Genomic DNA, 18,830 nt, shown 5'->3' on the forward strand with positions numbered 1-18,830 from the left:
GGCTTCACTCTGATCATCTGGAGGGCTCATTTAATGCATGGGATATCACATTTAATATCGTCAATCATGGTGATAAATTGACTGGAAGAAATTGGCAAACTCTATTATCAATAGATATATATTTCTGGGGCTACTGAATAGCATGAGATTCAAGAGTTTGCTTTGTCTAGGTACTAGTTACAAAAGGAAGGTACTAACTGCATTTTGGGGCACTTCTTTTTTTTTTTTAATTTGAATCTCTTGGTTCAATACTGATAGGGTGCTGTCCTCCAAGAAAAAGTTGGTACTGGTGGGAGTAGCAGTGGCTGTTCCCACTGTGCTCATTGGCAGTGAGTCAGCACAGCCTAAAATGGGCCAATTCACGTTCAGAGATGACCTTGAGGGCCCCCATTCATCCAGGGTCACTGAGTGGGGGCCCCATTCAGCAGCTGTTCTCCTACATGTGGTAGCATCATAGCCATGAGCCTCAGGCCCAACTCCTGCAGTACCTTGTGCATCCGACCGTGGTCACTGGTCACATCCTGCAGTCTTGGGGGCCCCCTGCATGGGTCCTACAGTAGGAAGGCCAAGGTTCATGTCGTGGGCCCTTATGGCCCCACAATGTTCCGGGCACCCTCAGACATCACTGTGGCAGGACTGAGATCACTGCTGGTGCCCAGCAGCGCAATGATGGCCTTCTTCCCAGCCACAGTCTTGCCACGTCGGCCATCTGCTGGACATCACCCTCAATCACGTGGGCTGGCTCGGGCCCTCTGCGGGCAGCCTGGAGGAGGTGTTCCACGCCAGCACTGTCATCTCATAGCCTACCTGCACCGCCTGACCAGGTGGTGAGCCCGGTCCTCCCATGGCACCAAAAAGGGCAATCTTCTTAATAGCCATGCTTCAGGGTCATGGGGGTGCGAGGCCCTGGAGTCAAAAGACACACAAGAACTGACTTGGACTCTTCTTCAAATTAATTTCCCATTTGGTGTCCAAGAAAATCTGTTGTATATATTGAAAATTGGGACGATTTTCTTTAATAAAATACCTACAACCTATGTCCATAGTCTTTTGATCCCCTAAATTATTCAGATTTTAGTTTAAATCCAGCTATACTACTATATACTAGTGGTAGTAGAATTCAGCAAGATACTTCAACTTGCAAGGCTTCAGTTTCTTCATTTGCAAAATGAGGTTAAATTTATTTATCAAGGCTTGTTTACAGCACTGAGGCAGAGGCATAATTCATGATTAAAATGTCAACACAAATCCCAATATCAATGAAACAACTAAATTAACTCTTTATACTTCAAGGCTTAGAGTGTCAATTTCTTTGCCTATCTGTATCTATATCTTTATTCACATCTATATTTAATGCACACCTGTTTCCAGGTCGTGCTAGTGGTAAAGAACCTGTCTGCCAATGCAGGAGTCATAAGAGACATAGGTTTGATCCCTGAGTTGGGAAGACCCCCTGGAGAAGGGCACAACAACCCACTCCATAATTCTTACCTGGAGGATCCCATGGACAGAGGAGTCTGACGGACTATGGTCCATAGGGTCACAAAGTGTCGGACACAACTGAAGTGTCTTAATATGCACGCACGTTGTATACCTAAAGTAACATAATATAGTTCCATACGAGGTTCTATAACCTCTATACACAAACATTGGCTCTATTTCCTAATAATCATCTGAGGTACAACTTTCATTAAAATCAGAATACTTACTTTTAGTTTTTTGCCCAAGTTAATCTTGATTCAAACCTGTATCTTATAACAGAGAGTCAGCTACATTTCTTTTTCAGGAATCCAGGTTATATTTTATTTGTTATGGTAACCGATGTCAAAGATTGAAAGTTGGTCAGCCAGTACTGTAGAAATTATGAAGCTACAACTTTCCAACATAAATTTTCATCCTAGAAGTCTTGTCAAAAAACCTTTCTACACACCTGAGTGGTACTTGGGAGTTATGCTCTATTTCTAAAAACAAAACTTTAAGAAGAATGTTCACTGAAGAGTAGATGTTTAGATGTTTAGGAATAATAGGCTTAGTTGTTACATAAATTCAGTGAACCCAACCGTGTTTCACTGCGTTCTTTTTTTTCCTTCTCTGAGCCAGTGTTTATACACAAAAATCTTGGAATACTCTTGTTTTCATCTGCTGCAGCTCTTCTAGGAGCACCACTGCCTTCCAAAAGCAAGTGAAATGCTTAAGATTATATTAATTTGCATTACAACACATAACTTGTTAAGAGGAGAGATAATTTTTGGTGGCTAGGCAGTTGTTTGCATTCTAACATCAGGAATTACGTTTCATCATGTATTTGATGGTCTACACATCACATCTGAATGATTTTTCAGGAATTGAGTTTTAAGCCACCTGAAGCCCCGGTTTCGAATTCTCAGCCCTACATTCTGGGAGGAGTCTCAGCCCATCTGCACAAGTGGAGCATGTGATTCTTTCCTAGCTAATCAGAACTTTGCAACCTCCTCACCCCAGTGATTTGTTCAGGTGTGGGTATGTGATCTAGCCATTGCCAACCAAATTCAGTAAAACCGTTCCTTTGAATCTGACAGGAATGATTTCATACTGTTGCTGCCAAAATTACCTGAAAGCACTTAGGCTAGTGCTTTTTTGGACACACTGACACAGTAAGAAGAGCCAAGAGAGAGAAACCAGGTTGGTAACATTTTCTACAACATTTTGTCATGAAATGTTTATATATATAAAGAAAAGATGAAGCTATTTTACCGTAATCACCTAATTACCCACCACCAAGATTCTAAAATTAACATCATGCCATAGTTGGTTTTTCATACATCCAAGCATCTATTCATCCCATTCTCCAATCACCAACCCAAATTTTTGAATGCCTATCAAAGTAAGTCGCAAACTTTGTATAATTTCCTAAGCCCCCATATCGATGTTTGGAGGCAGAATTTCTGCTGAAATTTCAGTTACAATAACCAATAAATCCCTTTTTCCTTAAGCTAGTTTGATGAAAATGACATAATGAGTTTTTAAATCTAATATACAGAGTTTCAAAAATGACATAGGAGTTTTTAAATAAATAGTTGTACATAATTCTTTGTTATTGGATTGCTTTCCTCAGTTTCTCACATTCATAGCAAGTGTGAGTGATGAAGACTATTGGCCAAATGTTACTTCAAAATCTTATGGGTCATTGTAGTGACCCTCAGAACCTATTTCCACAATCCACTCCTAGAATGTATACATTGATTTTCAAAAACCTCTCCATTTGGTTAAATTTATTTTCAAGAGTCCATACTTTGTCTTAATGTTATAAGGAATGTTAATTGTAAATGCCTTTAGTGAATGTTACTGAAGAACATTTTCTAAATTACTGAAAGTATATTTTGGAATTGCAGCAGTCACCAGTTCTTCTAATGAGGATGGAATTTATAGTAAAATTTTCAAAGCCTACAAATCATAATGGATCATGAATAGATTGTAAAATATCAAATATTAGTTTAAATGACTTCCAACAATAAAATTACTGCCTAGGGATTTTCTCAGCACAAAACTTTGAAAACTTTTAAATGAAATCCTGGCCAAACAGCTCCTAGAAATATATTTTAATGTTTAAAGCCAATGTTTTAATGTTTTCAATACTTCTATATTTCTTAATAAATATTTTATGAGCTTTCACTACTGATGCTATTTAAGCATGTGATAAACCTGCATAATAATTAGCATAGCACTCTCAATGAAAAGATGGAAGGGTTATTTTTAAAACCTGTAGATGTTGCAGAGGCTATCAAAGTAAAATCAACATAAATGTATGAGTCTTCAATCATGTTCATTAGGCTTACTGACTGTAAATGGCTAGAAGTCAGAGGTCATTGTTGCAATCTTTCCAATTTCTTTCTGTATTGCTAACTTAATTTTCACATAAAAATTCAATGGGCCTTTTATACAAGCTAATAATTTCATACATGATAGTAGTTGTCAGTATCACTTGGCATTTTCTATCCATTAGCTGGTTCTTTCCAGGCAGCATAAAGGATGCTTTCTACTGCATTGACAGACATAGTGCATTTTGATATAATTATTATTTAATGTCTACTAACTCTGTATCAGGGACTTCTGTGGTGGCTCAGTGGTAAGAGATCCACCTGCCAATGATGGAGATGTGGGTTCAATCCCCGGGTCACTAAGATTCCCTGGAGAAGGAAATGGCAACCCACTCCAGTCTTCTTGCCTAGGAAATCCCAGGAACAGAGCCTGGTGGGCTACAGTCGATGGGGTTGCAAAAGAGTCAGACACAACTTAGCAAGTAAATACCACCACCAACTGTGTATCAGGTAGTATTCTAAGTACATGGTATGTCTTAATATATCTAATTAAAAACACTTATTTTATTGTGGAAAGAATAGAAACATGAGATCTGCACTCTTAAAATTTTAAGTGTACACTACCAGCAGACCTCTAGAGCTTATCTCCCTTAACTGAAACTTTGTGTTTATCGACTAGTAATTCCCCATTCACTCTTCTCTCTGGCCCCTAGTAACTACTATTCCACTCTTTGATTCTATCAGTTTGACTATTTTTGATATCTCATGTTAAGTGGAATCCTCCAGTATTTGTCTTTCTGTGACTGGCTTATTTTACTTAGCATAATGTCTTCAAGGTTCATCCATGTTGTAGCATATTGGAGACCTTCTTTTTTAAGTTTCTACAGTATTCCATTATGTGTTTATACCATAATTTCTTGTTCATCTGTCAATGGATTTATAGACTGTTTCCATATTTTGGCTATTATGAATACTGCTGCAATAAATATGGAAGTGCTAATACATCTTTGAGATTCTGATTTCAAAGTTTTTGAATAAATAATCAGAAGTGTGATTGCATGATCCTATAGCAGTTCCATTTTCATTTATTTTTTATTTATCTCCATACTGTTTTCCATAAAATCTGTACCATTACTTCTGCACAGTAAGGAAATAATCAACAAAGCAAAAAGGAAACCTATGGAATGGGAGAAAATGTTTTTAAACCATATGTCTGATAAGCAGTTAATTATATAATTTCAAATAATTAATAATATCCAAAATATATAAGGAATTCCTACAACTCAACAGAAAAAAAGACCCACTTTAAAAAATGAGCTAAGACCTTTAATAGATATTGCCCCAAAGAAGATATACAAATTACTAACAGGTATCTGAAGAAACAGTCAATGGCATTAATACAGGGAAAGTGCAGATCAAAACCTCAATAAGATATCACCTTACCCTTGTCAGGATAGTTATTATATATATATATATATATATATATATATACACACACACACACACACACACACACACACACACACAAGCATTTGCAAGAATGTGGAGGAAATGGAGCACTTGCACATTGCTGGTGAAAATTATTTATTTTTCACTACAATCTTCTAAGGTAAATACTAATTCCCCCACTTTATAGATGAGGAAGCAGAGGTAAAAAGAATTTAAATAACTGGTTCAGGATCACATAGATAAAAATTGTGACCTAATTGATTTCAAAAACAATGATCTTTACAACTATGTTTTTCAAATGGAAAAACATGGAACCATCAAGAAGATATCTGTGAGCACCCTAGATGCCAAAGGCACTTGATGTGAAAGATCATTTATTTGATGTTAAAGCCAGACATTGTCTGCCTATGATCACGTCAGTCTCCTGCAGGTACTGATGTGAATGGCAGAAGCTGGTTATAATGGGGTCATCCACAGGATCCTAATAGTTCTTAATGTAAAACTAATGCCCTGTAATAGAAGTCCAGCCATTATATAGAGAACTGGAGGACCCCTTTAAACACAGACACTTAGGAACCTAGACTGAGTTGGAAAATATTCCAGAAAGAACTGGTGTGAAGGTCAGGGTAAAAAATGCAAGAGTTCTGCACATTATAAGTCTTCAATAAACAGGAAATGCTCATTTTTTTAGTGTTTTAATAATAGCAGCCAAAAACTAGGAATTATTTTTCTTGAGGGTATTTTGAGAGGGGAAAAAAAAACAAAACTGCTTATGGGCCAATTAAAACTGGCCAGTCTGTCTTTCGTTCCTTTGAGCCTGATATTCTGACAGGCTGACATGATTACACTATGTCTTTTTCTCTACCTGTATAAGCTTATCTTCCAGATGCACCAGCTTTGTGATCCTGATCTATGAGGAGAGGACTAAAATGATATGGGAGCTGGTGAGGGAAGACACTGTTTGTTATGAAGTCAGGGTGCTCAGGGAGTGAATTAGCTTGTCAGACACTTGTTTACAAAACTCCATGCATATGCATACACACATGTTCAGTCGTGTCCTACTCTTTGCGACCCCATGGACTGCAGCCTCCCAGGCTCCTCTGCCCACGAGATTCTCCAGGCAAGAACACTGGAGTGGGTTGCCATGCCCTCCTCTAGGGGATCTTCCTGACCCAGGGATCGAATCCATGTCACTTGTGTCTCCTGCATTGGCAGGCGGATTCTTTACCTATAGAAGACCCTAAAAATAGTCGTAGGATTAAAACAATAAATATCCATGGACTCTGTTTCCTTCCCCCTTATTTGTTTATGCCATTTATTCCTGATGAATCAACTTTATAATGCATGTTTTGTGTTTTCATTTGTTTCATTTCAACAAATGAAATGTAGTGTCAGACTACACTCTAGTCTGACAAGTTTAACAACAGCCTCTTTCAGGAGAACTCAGTGTGAGATGGAGAGCAGTATGTGTTTTTTTCAAAAGCAGTACTGCAGAATTCAGTGGTTCAACCATGTGCTTAATATATACCTACTATGTGCCAATACTCGGCTAGTCTCTGTGGATCCAATGTAGAACCAAAAGAACATAGTCTTTGCTGCCGTGAAATTTATGGCTAGTGTTAAAAAAAGAAAAAAAAAGGAGAGAGACAATACACAAATATTGCTCCAGCTTTGGCTAAACTTGCTCTCTAATTCTAAAATAAATTATTTTATTCAAGAGCAAGGGAAAGTGAGTCATAGTCATTTAGAATATCCAATCTGGAAGAGAGTGGAGTGTTGGGATGGTAAATATCTATCAGGCAAGATGCTGCTCGGCTGCTCCACCCATGCTCTTGCATCAGTACTTGGCCCCTGCAGTCTCCCTCATTGCATTTCTGTGTGGGTCAAACTCTGTCACAACATGGCTTTCTAGATAGATGTTCTCAACTATTGGAAAAGACATACAAGATCCATCCTTTGCCACTCTTAATGTACTTCACCCCATCCTATTTGCCATCAGTGATAACTGATATCTGGGCTTCCCTGATGGCTCAAAGGGTAAAGAATCTGACTTTAAGGCAGGAAACCCAGGTTCAATCCCTTCTGGAGAATTCCATGTACAGAGGAGTCTGGTGGACTACAGTCCGTGGGGTTACAATGAGTCAGACACAACTGAGCAATGTATACTTTCACTCACTTCATAACTGACATCTAGAAGGGTCCAACACACCATACCAGGTGACTCAGTTTAGCAGGAGCAAAGCTGGAACCTGGGTCTGTGTAGCCTGTATCTCAATACAATACTCTCTTCTATCTCATCATTCATTTTGAAATCCCTACCACGGAGAACCACAAAAATGGAGCATGTCCTACAGAAGATAGGTGTTTGGGAGAAGGAGAAGAGACTTTATAACGATTGTATACTGAAGCCAGACTATAGCTTTCTATTTTTCCTTCTTCTCTTTCTTTTCCCCCTTCTCCGTCATTCTCTTTTCCTTCTGCTTTCGCCTGGTGTTCTGAGAAAATAAGATCCGCCTCCTTGCCTAGAGGAGAATTCTTAGATCTAATGCTTAGTGCCAAGTTTTAGAATCAGGTTCAATCACATTTAATTCTCAAGCTCAGAATTTAATGTGACAGTCAAGTATGGTGAATGAATCTGCCTCTTGTAGGACACAGGATATTTTTTAATGACCAAAATTGTTCCCATTTTCACTTAGGTCTCCCACTTGAATTTTACATTCTAAGTACAAGTGAAATAAGCCCCATATTCCCATTGTTGTTGTGTAATTAAAGAAAATAAAATGAATATATTTTTATATTACAGTTGTCCTCTTCAAAAATTCTTCCAAAACATAGTCCCAAACCACACAAATGTCTTAGCAGCTGCAGTTAGAAATCTCCTTAGAGAGCTGAAGTAATTGTCTTCTATAACCCAAGAAACCACTGTCAAACATACTGAAAAAAAAAAAGAAACGAGTCAATTCGTTTAATCTAAAGCCACACTGTGAATTTCCATCTTCTTCTTAGGAACATCAAATAACTAGTACTTAATACTTAGTATTAAAGGAATCTCATAATCAAATTTCCCAACAATAATGCCTAGCACATTTTCCCCTATTTTAACACTATAAGTTTCCATGCTCATATCTGTATAATATGCATGTATAAAATAAGGACGCCAAAAGAATAAATGCTTAAGATGAGATTAAATCCTAGATATGTTCCCTCCAAATCTGGATCACACCATTATCTGTTTTGTGTCCAGGAAGAAAGGGTATCTTCCTTTGCTCGAGTGAACTGATCAGTGAGTGACTGAGTGAGCATGCGTCCTCAGTCATGTCCAACTCTTTCCAACCCCATGGGCTATAGGCTCCTCTGTCCATGAAATTTTTCAGACAAGAATACTGGAGTGGGTGGCCATTTCCTCCTCCAGGGGATCTTCCTGATGCAGGGATCGAACCTGCATCTCTTGCATCTCCTATAGTGGCAGGCAGATTCTTTACCACGGCACTACCTATATTCATGAGGCAAGTGCTAGAGGATTTGATGAGTCTGACTTGCTATGCAGATTGATAAATATTGTGCTCATTAGTTAAATAAGAGAGCCACAAAATAATGTAAAAGATGCCAGAGTCTGATTCAAATGGGATCTTCCTCTATCTTGTATACAAATACCCTGTTAATTTCTAATGCTCTATGTGCTTATATTAACAAAATGCTTTTCTTCTTGCCTTTTAAGGCAAATAGATTCTAAGAAAGCTCCTATGACCTCCACCTCCTAGCATTCATGACTTGTGTAATCCCCTTCCCAGAGTGTGAGCAAGGTCTATGACTTGCTCCTAACAAATACAATAGGACAAAGACAAAGATATCACATCCATGATATTATATACAGCTTGTTCCCTTGCTGCTAACAGACTCTCTTTTCAAGCCCTGTCAGTCCAGTAATGCAGCTATAGCTTAAATCCTTAGATGTTTCATATTTATAAATAAGACTCTTTTGTGTTCTGGTCAGCAAATGTCACAAAATATTGACTTTGTGGTAGGCACTGTCCTTGATGTTAGATGAGGTGCAAAGAATATTTAAATAAATACATAATATCTAATTATACAAGTGAAGAATATGCAGAGAATCATCAGAAACTAGAATACACAAAAGGGAATGGATGTCATAGATATGTGTGCATTATAGATGTTATGTGTGTGTTATGAATGAACAGTATAGATCTGTGATCATCTCTGTGTGATAAGATCACAGACACATTCAAGTCAACGTGATAAGTTAGGAAGTCATTTATGCTGTGATAAGATCACAGACACATTCAAGTCAACGTGATAAGTTAGGAAGTCATTTATGCTTTGAGATTTGGAATTTTGGGGTACTTTGTCAAGCTCTACAGTTCACTAGTGCAGTCACTGAGAAAGTAGGTGAAGTCTTCCGCATGTATACCTCTTTGGGAAAAATGGGTGATAATGCTAACCCAGAGTGCTACAAGATTAAGGATAAATTCAGCAAGCATAGTATGCGCTCATTGAATTCTAATTTGCTTTGATTCACTTTCTTAAGTTTTTCAAGAGACAGTTCTTCCCTGATAGGAAGGAAGAAAGGAAACTGGCCTCGTTATATTCAAAATTAGGAATTTGTTATTTTTCTAAAGTATCTTATACCCTCCCCTTAACACTTCCCTTTCTGGCACATTCATCTGGAGTCCAGCACAATGACTCTTTTTAGAATATCATTTGCAAAGGTTGATGTGGACAGAAGCATAACAGAATAGTGTATGAGTCTATTAATGAGGGATGAGAACAAGCCCAAGAATAATGTGGTGACCGATGAGCCTACGTACATATATGGGCCCTTCTCCCTGGTGTTAGCAGCCTTTGCTCTGCCACAGGTGTTTATTCCTATGGCTATTAGAATTACAAAAATATATTAAGCCATTCTGCAAATTTCAGCCAGCCTTTGAGAGGAGGGGTCCTAAAAAATTCCAAGCCTTTTTTTTTTTTTTTTGTAGCTGAGCTTTAAAAGCCTTTGTAGTCTATTATAATTTATGAATAGACCCACTTCCTTCTTTGGTTACTTCCATCTATGTGTTTCAATGTCATTCCCAGCTCGGAGTATTTAACTCTAATTTCTCACTCAGTGACAAAACTCCAGATTTGTTGGAACAATTTTGGCATTCAAAATGAAACAGGCTCCTTATATTACTGTGAAGACAAGGTACCCAGAAGTTCCTATGAATTTCCTATTTCCATATGCACCAGATTTTCACATTCTGAAATGTTTCTTATGGGAACACGAGAAAACAGTTATAATTAAACTTAAGTAGAGAAACTATATTTAACATACTCTCTGGGATATATTCTGGAGAAGTGGCCTTGAAGGCATATCCTACATGAGCAGGCACCTGGGGGTCCCAGAGTCAGAGAGGTATCTCTCCCACCCCTATCAACTTGATCTTATGTCTTTCGTAAGAAGATTAAAAAATGCTTACTTGGGACAAGGATGAAGGGAAAAAAAAAACAAAAAACCTTTGTTTTGCCCATGTCCACATTTGACTTTCAAGTCATGCATACATTTTCTCTAGGCTGAGACAGAAGTAGATTTGCATTCATTTAAAAAATGCCATCTTATTCAAGAATTAAAGAGAAGCATTTGCTAAAGAATCATCTGCTACTTGCTTTGTAAAAGAAGGTAAAACAATCATTACATTCTGAGAAAAAAAGACAAGATTTATCTATTGCCCATCCCCTCCACTCTTATTTTCCCCTGGTTCAGGAAAAAAAGAATTTTGTTAGTCAATTACTCACACCTATTACATTAATTTGCTATTGTGTTGTACCAAATTACCACAAAGTCAGTGAAACAAGTTTATTGTCTTATAGATAATGGAACTGAGAAATCCAAAATTAGGTCACACTGGTCTAAAATCAAGGTGCCAGCATGGATATGTTCCTTCTAGTGGCCTGGGGGCGATATCCATTTTCCTCCCTTTCTCCATCTTTAAAGCCAGAACTCTAGCAACTTCAAATCTTTCTCTGATTCTAACTTGATTCTCTGCCTCCCTCTTCCATTTACAAGGACTATTGTGATTACCTTGGAACTTCTTGAACAATCCAGGGTAATCTTCCTATTTCAAGGTCAGCTGATTATCATCCTTAATTCCATCTGCAACCTTAATCCCTCCAAAGGACATACCATAACATCTTCACAGCTTCTGAGGATTAGGACATAGTCATATTTTGGTGATCATTATTCAGCCTACCATACTTATCTACCAAAAGTTACGTGATTTCAGTTTCATCATTTAGAATTAATGTGGTCAGCAGTGAGCTTAGCACCGTGCTATAATGAAAGAGTAATACTGGGAAGGAAAATGTGTTTGCCTTCAGTGAATTTAATTTAAACTCATTGAGTTTAATCTATTATATCATGCAGCTTCTATGTGAACTATGAGGATAAATGAGTTTGAATGTCACTGGGAAAAGTGGCTCAGTGGTAAAGAATTTGCCTGCAATGCAAGAGATGTAGGAGAAGATCTCCTGGAGGAGGAAATGGCATCCCACTCCAGTATTCTTGCCTGGGAAATCCCAAGGATAGAGGAGCCTGGCGGGCTACAGTCCATGGGGTTGCAAAAGAGTTGGACATGACCGAGAGACTAGGCATACATGCACGGGGAAAGCTACTTAGGTTTTCACCTTATTTTAACCAAGTGATGCCCTTGCAAACAACCAAACCCTTCATTTCATACACTTATCTGAAAATGGAGTGAAACATGTTTTGATTGTAAAGGTATTTCATGATCCATTTTAGGTTTTGCTTTATCTAAGAATTCTGCAAGGTAAGTAGAAAAAGTAACTTCTAAATGTGAAACTATTTTTGCAGAAGATGATTTACCTGAAAGGTAGGGAGCCTGATTGTAGTTTAACTCTATTTCTAAAATTTAGATATATTTTTTAACTCTTTAATAGTATAATGATAATAAAAACATCATTTTAGTCTCTAATATGTAGGTTATAATTTATAGGAGGTAAATGAATTTGCCACAGATTTTATTTTGAATGTGATATTAAAATAACTGAATCATGGCTATATCAACTGCCGTATGAAAAGAATGACAACAAAAATCAACAATTCATTAGCCCACAGAGACATATAGATGAATCTCACAAACATAATGTTTGATAAAACCAGACACAAACAACTATGGACTAAAATAAGATAATGTATATGTGGTTCTATTCTTATAAAATGCAAAAGAGGTCAGAACGATGGTAGCTTTGAAGGGTTTAGAAACTGGAAGTAAGCACAATGGATAATGATTCTATGGTGCAGGCAATATTTGTTTCTTAATGTTAATGCTGTCTGTATGAGTGTGTTTAGTGAAAATTTATGGTGTTGCACATTTATAATATGCATACTTTTCTGTATGTACATTCTACTTTCACAAAATATTTTAAAAGTGGGTTTACCTGAAGATGAGAAAATATATAAATATATATATCATATATATTCAAGACTGAACATATACTTTAGTCATCATAGTCACAAAGAATTTATCCTTCACCAACATTTCCCTAAATCATAAAAAAGTATCATGTGGCAATTTAAATGAATTTTTAAATGTATATTGAGAAATATTTATAACTTTGAGATACTTTTGTGGGAAAATCAGTTATCTCTACAGGTAAAAACAATATCTGAGAACCAGAAGGCAGACGTGATCGTGTTCTTTCAATAAACATTACTCATTTCTTCTTGTTCTCCTCCTGCTTCGTCCCCTCCTCTTCCCTTTTTCCTTATTTTTCTTTTCCTCCCCCTCCTCCTTCTATTTGTTCTTCTATCATTCCTTTTCAAATTTCTCTCTCAAGCTAAACTGAAGTATCACTAAAGCAAATGAACTTTCTCTCTTGAAATCAATTAAACTGCCATAGCAAGCACTGATTTTCAAAAGGGCACATCTATCTCAAAGATAATCAATCTCTATGACCCTGCTCTTATGCATGGATAGGCCAGTGTGATACCACTGATCTGCTATTCACGGTCCAGTATATCCCACCACCAGGGTATGTTACCATGGAAGACCAAAACCACTTCCTTTTAAAACAGTCCAAGCCCATGCATGATTAGGTAGACATTCATATAAGTGATCTTCTGTTCTCTCATGAGTATAATAAAACATACATATTTCACCTGTGGATTTTGCTTAAAATGATACCTATTTAGTGGACTGACATAGGTAAGTGATTCTTTACAAGACTAGTAGACTAGGTTCAAGGAGGCCTAGTAATCTCTTGAAGAAAACTAATCCTTTATACCTAAGTGAAAGTCGCTCGGTTGTGTCCAAGTCTTTGTGACCCAATGGACAACACAGTCCATGGAATTCTCCAGGCCAGAATACTGGAGTGGGTAGCTGTTCCCTTCTCCAGGGGATCTTTCCAACTCAGGGATCAAACCCAGGTCTCCTGCACTGCAAGCAGATTCTTTACCAGCTGATCCACAAGGGAAGCCCAAGAATACTGGAGTGGGTAGCCTATCCCTTCTCCAGCAGATCTTCCTGACCCAGGAATCAAACCATGGTCTCAGGCAGATTCTTTACCAACTGAGCTATCAGGAAAGCCCATACCTAAGGAGATGAAAAAAGAACTCTTCATGATTTGAGATGCAGAAGATGTTTGGTCTGAGTCCTGAACTTAGCTATAATGTGAGAAGGCTGGATAACGTGATCTTGGGGTCTGTGTGTACATTAACGAAATGACACTGTCTCTTTCTACAGTCAAGATTACAGAAACAAATCATACATTCTATATTGCCTACAGTGTTCAAGATATTAAAGAATTTCCTGCAATTTGGCTGTTCCTTTCTTGTTAGACCCTACCTTTTCATCAATGACGGATGAGAATCTTTCATATATTAGATGCCCAAAACTATCTGTTAAAATAATGAGTAAATGAATGAGGGTATGGATAAAACTGAATTGAAAAAACCATAACTAAGCTGATAGCTTCTTTCTGGTCCATTAAGGAAAAGCCTGAACTAGCTGTCTCAAAGTCAGAGCTTAGATTCAAAGACTAAATATTTTTTAATGTAAGCTAAATCTATTCATGACAAAGAGATTCTTAGGAGCATCCTTGGAATCAAATAACCAGCAGGGAGATTGGTTTGGCAGTCTGAACCATGCCTGACAAGAAACGGGGATCTGAATGCTTGGATCTCTTATAGTATATCCATCAACATGTTTGTTCTGGATATTACAAGCCACACACACACACATGCGTACATGTGTGCATGCTAAGTTGCTTCAGGCATGTCCAACTCTTCGAGACCCTGTGGACCATAGCCTGCCAGGCTCCTCTGTCCACGGGATTCTCCAGTCAAGAATACGGTAGTGGGTTACTTTTTCCTACTCCAGGGAATATTCCCAACCCAGAGATCAAACCCAAGTTTCTTATGTCTCTTTCACTGGCAAGTGTGTCGTTTATCATTAGCGCTACCTGGGAAGCCATACATATATATAACTAGAGTCACTGTGATTATTAACAAATCAGAGAGAATCCAATATATTTGTTAAATCACAATGCAGCCCAATCTTAACATATCCAGGGAGATTCCTAAGGGCACTTATGACCATTCTTCTTTCCAAATCATCCATTTTCCTCTAGTCACAAAACATCTGCTGTGGTTCACCATGTTCAAGAAGTACAGGTAACAAAAGCCTGAAGATAACTTACCATGCAGTTTCCCCTTTGGAGTCTACAGAATAGTGTTTAATTAAAGCCATCTTCTACTGAGGACCCATTGTGAGTCAGACATCTATATAGACGTGAGCATTTAAATACAAATATGCTATTATCCTTCAATTGGAGACATTTCCCTTCCCACCATCTGCCTGGAAATCACATGACCACACACTTCCTTCAAACATTGCTGAGTGACTCTATCCTTCTATATCAGTTTGGCCTTGAAAACCAGCCATAACTATTCTCAGCTTAAACTTGCCCTCTGTCTTCTGGTGGTCTGGCAATATATTTAGCAAAAGTAGCCCAATCCAGGGACAACCCTCAATTCTTTGGGAAACATCCAGTGGCTTCTCAGAAAACATTCTTTGCTTTTCTGTATAGTCCTTAGCTGATGGAAAAGAAGGCAAGAGGCCTTAATATTCCCTTGAGACAGACTATAGGGAGTCAGAGCAACTGGGTAGGCTAAAATTCTTATTTAAGCCATCAAATAAAGCCAAGTACACCGGGATAGTGGCTGGGAGTTTCCTCTAAAGCTGCTCTTAAGTATCCAAGTCCAGAAGAACATACTTGGGAACAATTACATTAGAATGAAAGCTCAGCATATTCCTCAAAGTTTCTTACTGCTGCTGCTGCTGCTGCTGCTGCTGAGTCACTTCAGTCATGTCCAACTCTTTGCAACCGCATAGACGGCAGCCCACTAAGGCTCCCCCATCCCTGGGATTCTCCAGGCAAAAACAATGGAGTGGGTTGCCATTTCCTTCTCCAATGCGTGAAAGTGAAAAGTGAAAGTGAAGATGCTCAGTCATGTCTGACTCTTTGAGACCCCATGGACTGCAGCCTACCAGGCTCCTCCGTCCATGGGATTTTCTGGGCAAGGGTACTGGGGTGGGGTGCCATTGCCTTCTCCAAAGTTTCTTACTAGTTTAGCTAAATACAGACTTCCATGAAAAACACAGACGGGTTCACAATCAGTTTTGAGGCAGGACCTCAATTTTCAGTGAAGAAGACAACTCTGACCTCTAGAAGATAATGCTATGATGAATTTGCATCTTAATTTTGAAAGAGTGTCAGATGCTCAGTTCAAATTTTGGAGCAGCAGAAAAGTTGTAGACAGGCTTTATAGGAAGGCATGCGTTTATGTCCTGCTGCCTTTTCCTGGCTATGGGCATTTGAACAGGTCTGCTAAACTGCTTCTAGGTTTCCTCATCTATAAAACTGAGATGAGAATTCTATGCAACAAGTTTGATTGCTGTGATGATTATGTAAAGCACAATGTCTCACATATGCAAGACCTTAAAATGCAAGTTTATTTGTACTTGTTTTGTTACTGTGTGAATGGTAACTATGTTTTAGATTGGGGAGACTGCATGGAATTTGAAGATGTCATGCCATAGATGTGATTCTTGGGCATATTGTTTACTAAACTATTATCTAAGTCTCAGTTTCCGTATCTGTATAATAGTTTAAAAATGAGTTGTATTTTCTGAGAAATGAAGGATCTGCAATAAGATAATACAAAGGATTTAACACACTGTAGACGTTCAGAATGCCTTGACCATTTTATCCTTATCATGTCTCAAAGTTGCTTCCTCTTCAATTTTTTGCTTTTTAAAATTAAGTTCAGAACAAGTAATTTAAACAACAATGAGCATTGTCTGATATTTATACTAAGAAATACAACATTGAGTGAAATGTCTACAGAAGACTTGATTTGATGATTTGGCTTAAACTGTTTTTAAGTACCAAAAGAAAGTGAATAAGAATATATTGGCATGTATGCAATACTCCGGTCACAAATACCACAAAGACACATTCTCATGGAATTAAGTCTGACAAATTCCACCCTAAAACAATGATAAGAGTGTTTTCCAGAAGGATTGCTTGTTAATGTATTAGTAGTCCTTCTCTTAAAGCCTTTATTCTATTCAACACTTGACAACTGGGAAAAATGGAGAAGGCAATGACAACCCATTCCGGTACTCTTGCCTGGAAAATCCCATGGACGGAGGAGCCTGGTAGGCTGCAGTCCATGGGTTCGCTAAGGGTCGGACACGACTGAGCGACTTCACTTTCACTTTTCACTTTCATGCATTGGAGAAGGAAATGGCAACCCAATCCAGTGTTCTTGCCTGGAGAATCCCAGGGATGGGGGAGCCTGGTGGGCTGCCATCTATGGGGTCGCACAGAGTCGGACACGACCGAAGTGACTTAGCAGCAGCAGCAACTGGGAAAATAACCCTAGAAGAACAGTGGCAGAATGGCTAGGTAATGTCATGTTGATCATTTTTCAGGATAAGAGGTTGTTGAAATGGGTGAGGTAACATAGAATAGCAAAAGATCACAAGCTTTGGAATCATGATGACCTTGACTTGAATCACATTGCACCACTTTGCAGTTTTATGAGCCAGTGATATTCTTAAAGTCTGTTATCATGTCCCTTCTCTTGTCAATCTGGGGAGAAGAGAATAGTCAAGGTGTGCTACCAGTGAGGCATATTGTGAAGTGGAGTTTCAAGTTTTCATCTCAATGATTGTCCTGCTTCCCTTAGCTATGATAAAACCCAGTAGAAAGTAGGGACACAGTATATCCTTGTGGTTCCTGCCTGACCACAGAATAGTGACTGTCACTCCCAAATTTGTGTTTTTAGATATTTTGAAGAAAGTATGATGTTTTATCAGGACAGATTTTGTCTCATGGCAATGTTAGCCCTTTGTGATTTGATCTGTGATCTATCTCCTATTATATCATCTTCATATTTCTTATAGTCTTTACTTGCTAGTCATAAAAAAATATATAGTTGCATTTAAAAATCCCCTTTAGTGCACACACATATGCACACACCCACATAACCTTCCATTTGGAGTTGAAGTGCCTGTTCAGTCTCCCTGACCACCTGGTGATTTCTCTAACCCTATAATCCCTAGACATTTTCAGCTCCTTTATCATGGTATACTATCTTTTTCTTTTTTTCCTGGGCCTTTGAACACCATAATACTACTGCCTTTCATGTTCTGCCCACAGCAATTTGCCTTACTATCCTTTAACACTCAACTTAAACATTTCTTCTTCTGGGAATTCTGTTTTTAAGCCTCCAGACTAGATTAGATTCTCTGATGTTGATTTGTGGAGCATGATGCCCTTCCCTTCTCCACAATAATCCTCACTTCTGCCCTTTTTCTAGAGCTTATATTTCAGGTAAGATGAACATTAAAGGGAAAGAGGACACATATCTCATTTATGACTCTATCCACAATGCCCAGGACATTTCTGTCACTGCAAGAGAGAGATATCCTTTACACATTTGCTAAAATGAATAAAATGTTCCTTGCTCCCATGGCTGTTTTCCTATCTACTTCATAGTAGATCTCATAATATCAATAATAAAAACTGGCATTCATTGAAAAGTTGCTATATTATAGGCATTAAGCTGCCTGTTTTTATATATGATGTCACTGAGTACTAACAAGATTTCCATGAATTAATTTCCCAATCTATTACGTGACAGTATCTAGTAATTCCTAAGACTTCAAGAAAATAAATATTTCAGGTTCACACAATTAGTGATATATGAAGCTGTTATCTGAACCCAGGTAAAGTGACAGTGGAGACTGCCATTTTAAGATCTGCTGCAACCTAAGTGACATTTTGAGGGCAACCACATGAGAGACACTTTGCTAGAACCACCCAGCCAAACAACTCCTAGAAGATTTAAGAGCTTCAGAAATTAAATGAGAAAATAAATATTTGTTGTTTTAGGCTACTGAGTTTAGGCTACTAGTTGTTTAGGCTACTAGTAAGTTACTGGGGTAACTTACCACATCAATAGATAACTCATACCATTTCAAATCCAAATTTTGGCTTTTG

General features: G+C 38.1%; 1 pseudogene; it reads right to left on the bottom strand.

Moving 5' to 3' along the window:
- Positions 1-226: 226 nt before the first annotated feature.
- Positions 227-879, bottom strand: LOC133055038 (flavin reductase (NADPH)-like; annotated as a pseudogene).
- Between the last annotated feature and the right edge of the window lie 17,951 nt (positions 880-18,830).

Source organism: Dama dama, chromosome 4, assembly GCF_033118175.1.
Source record: "Dama dama isolate Ldn47 chromosome 4, ASM3311817v1, whole genome shotgun sequence".
Lineage (NCBI taxonomy): Eukaryota > Metazoa > Chordata > Mammalia > Artiodactyla > Cervidae > Dama > Dama dama.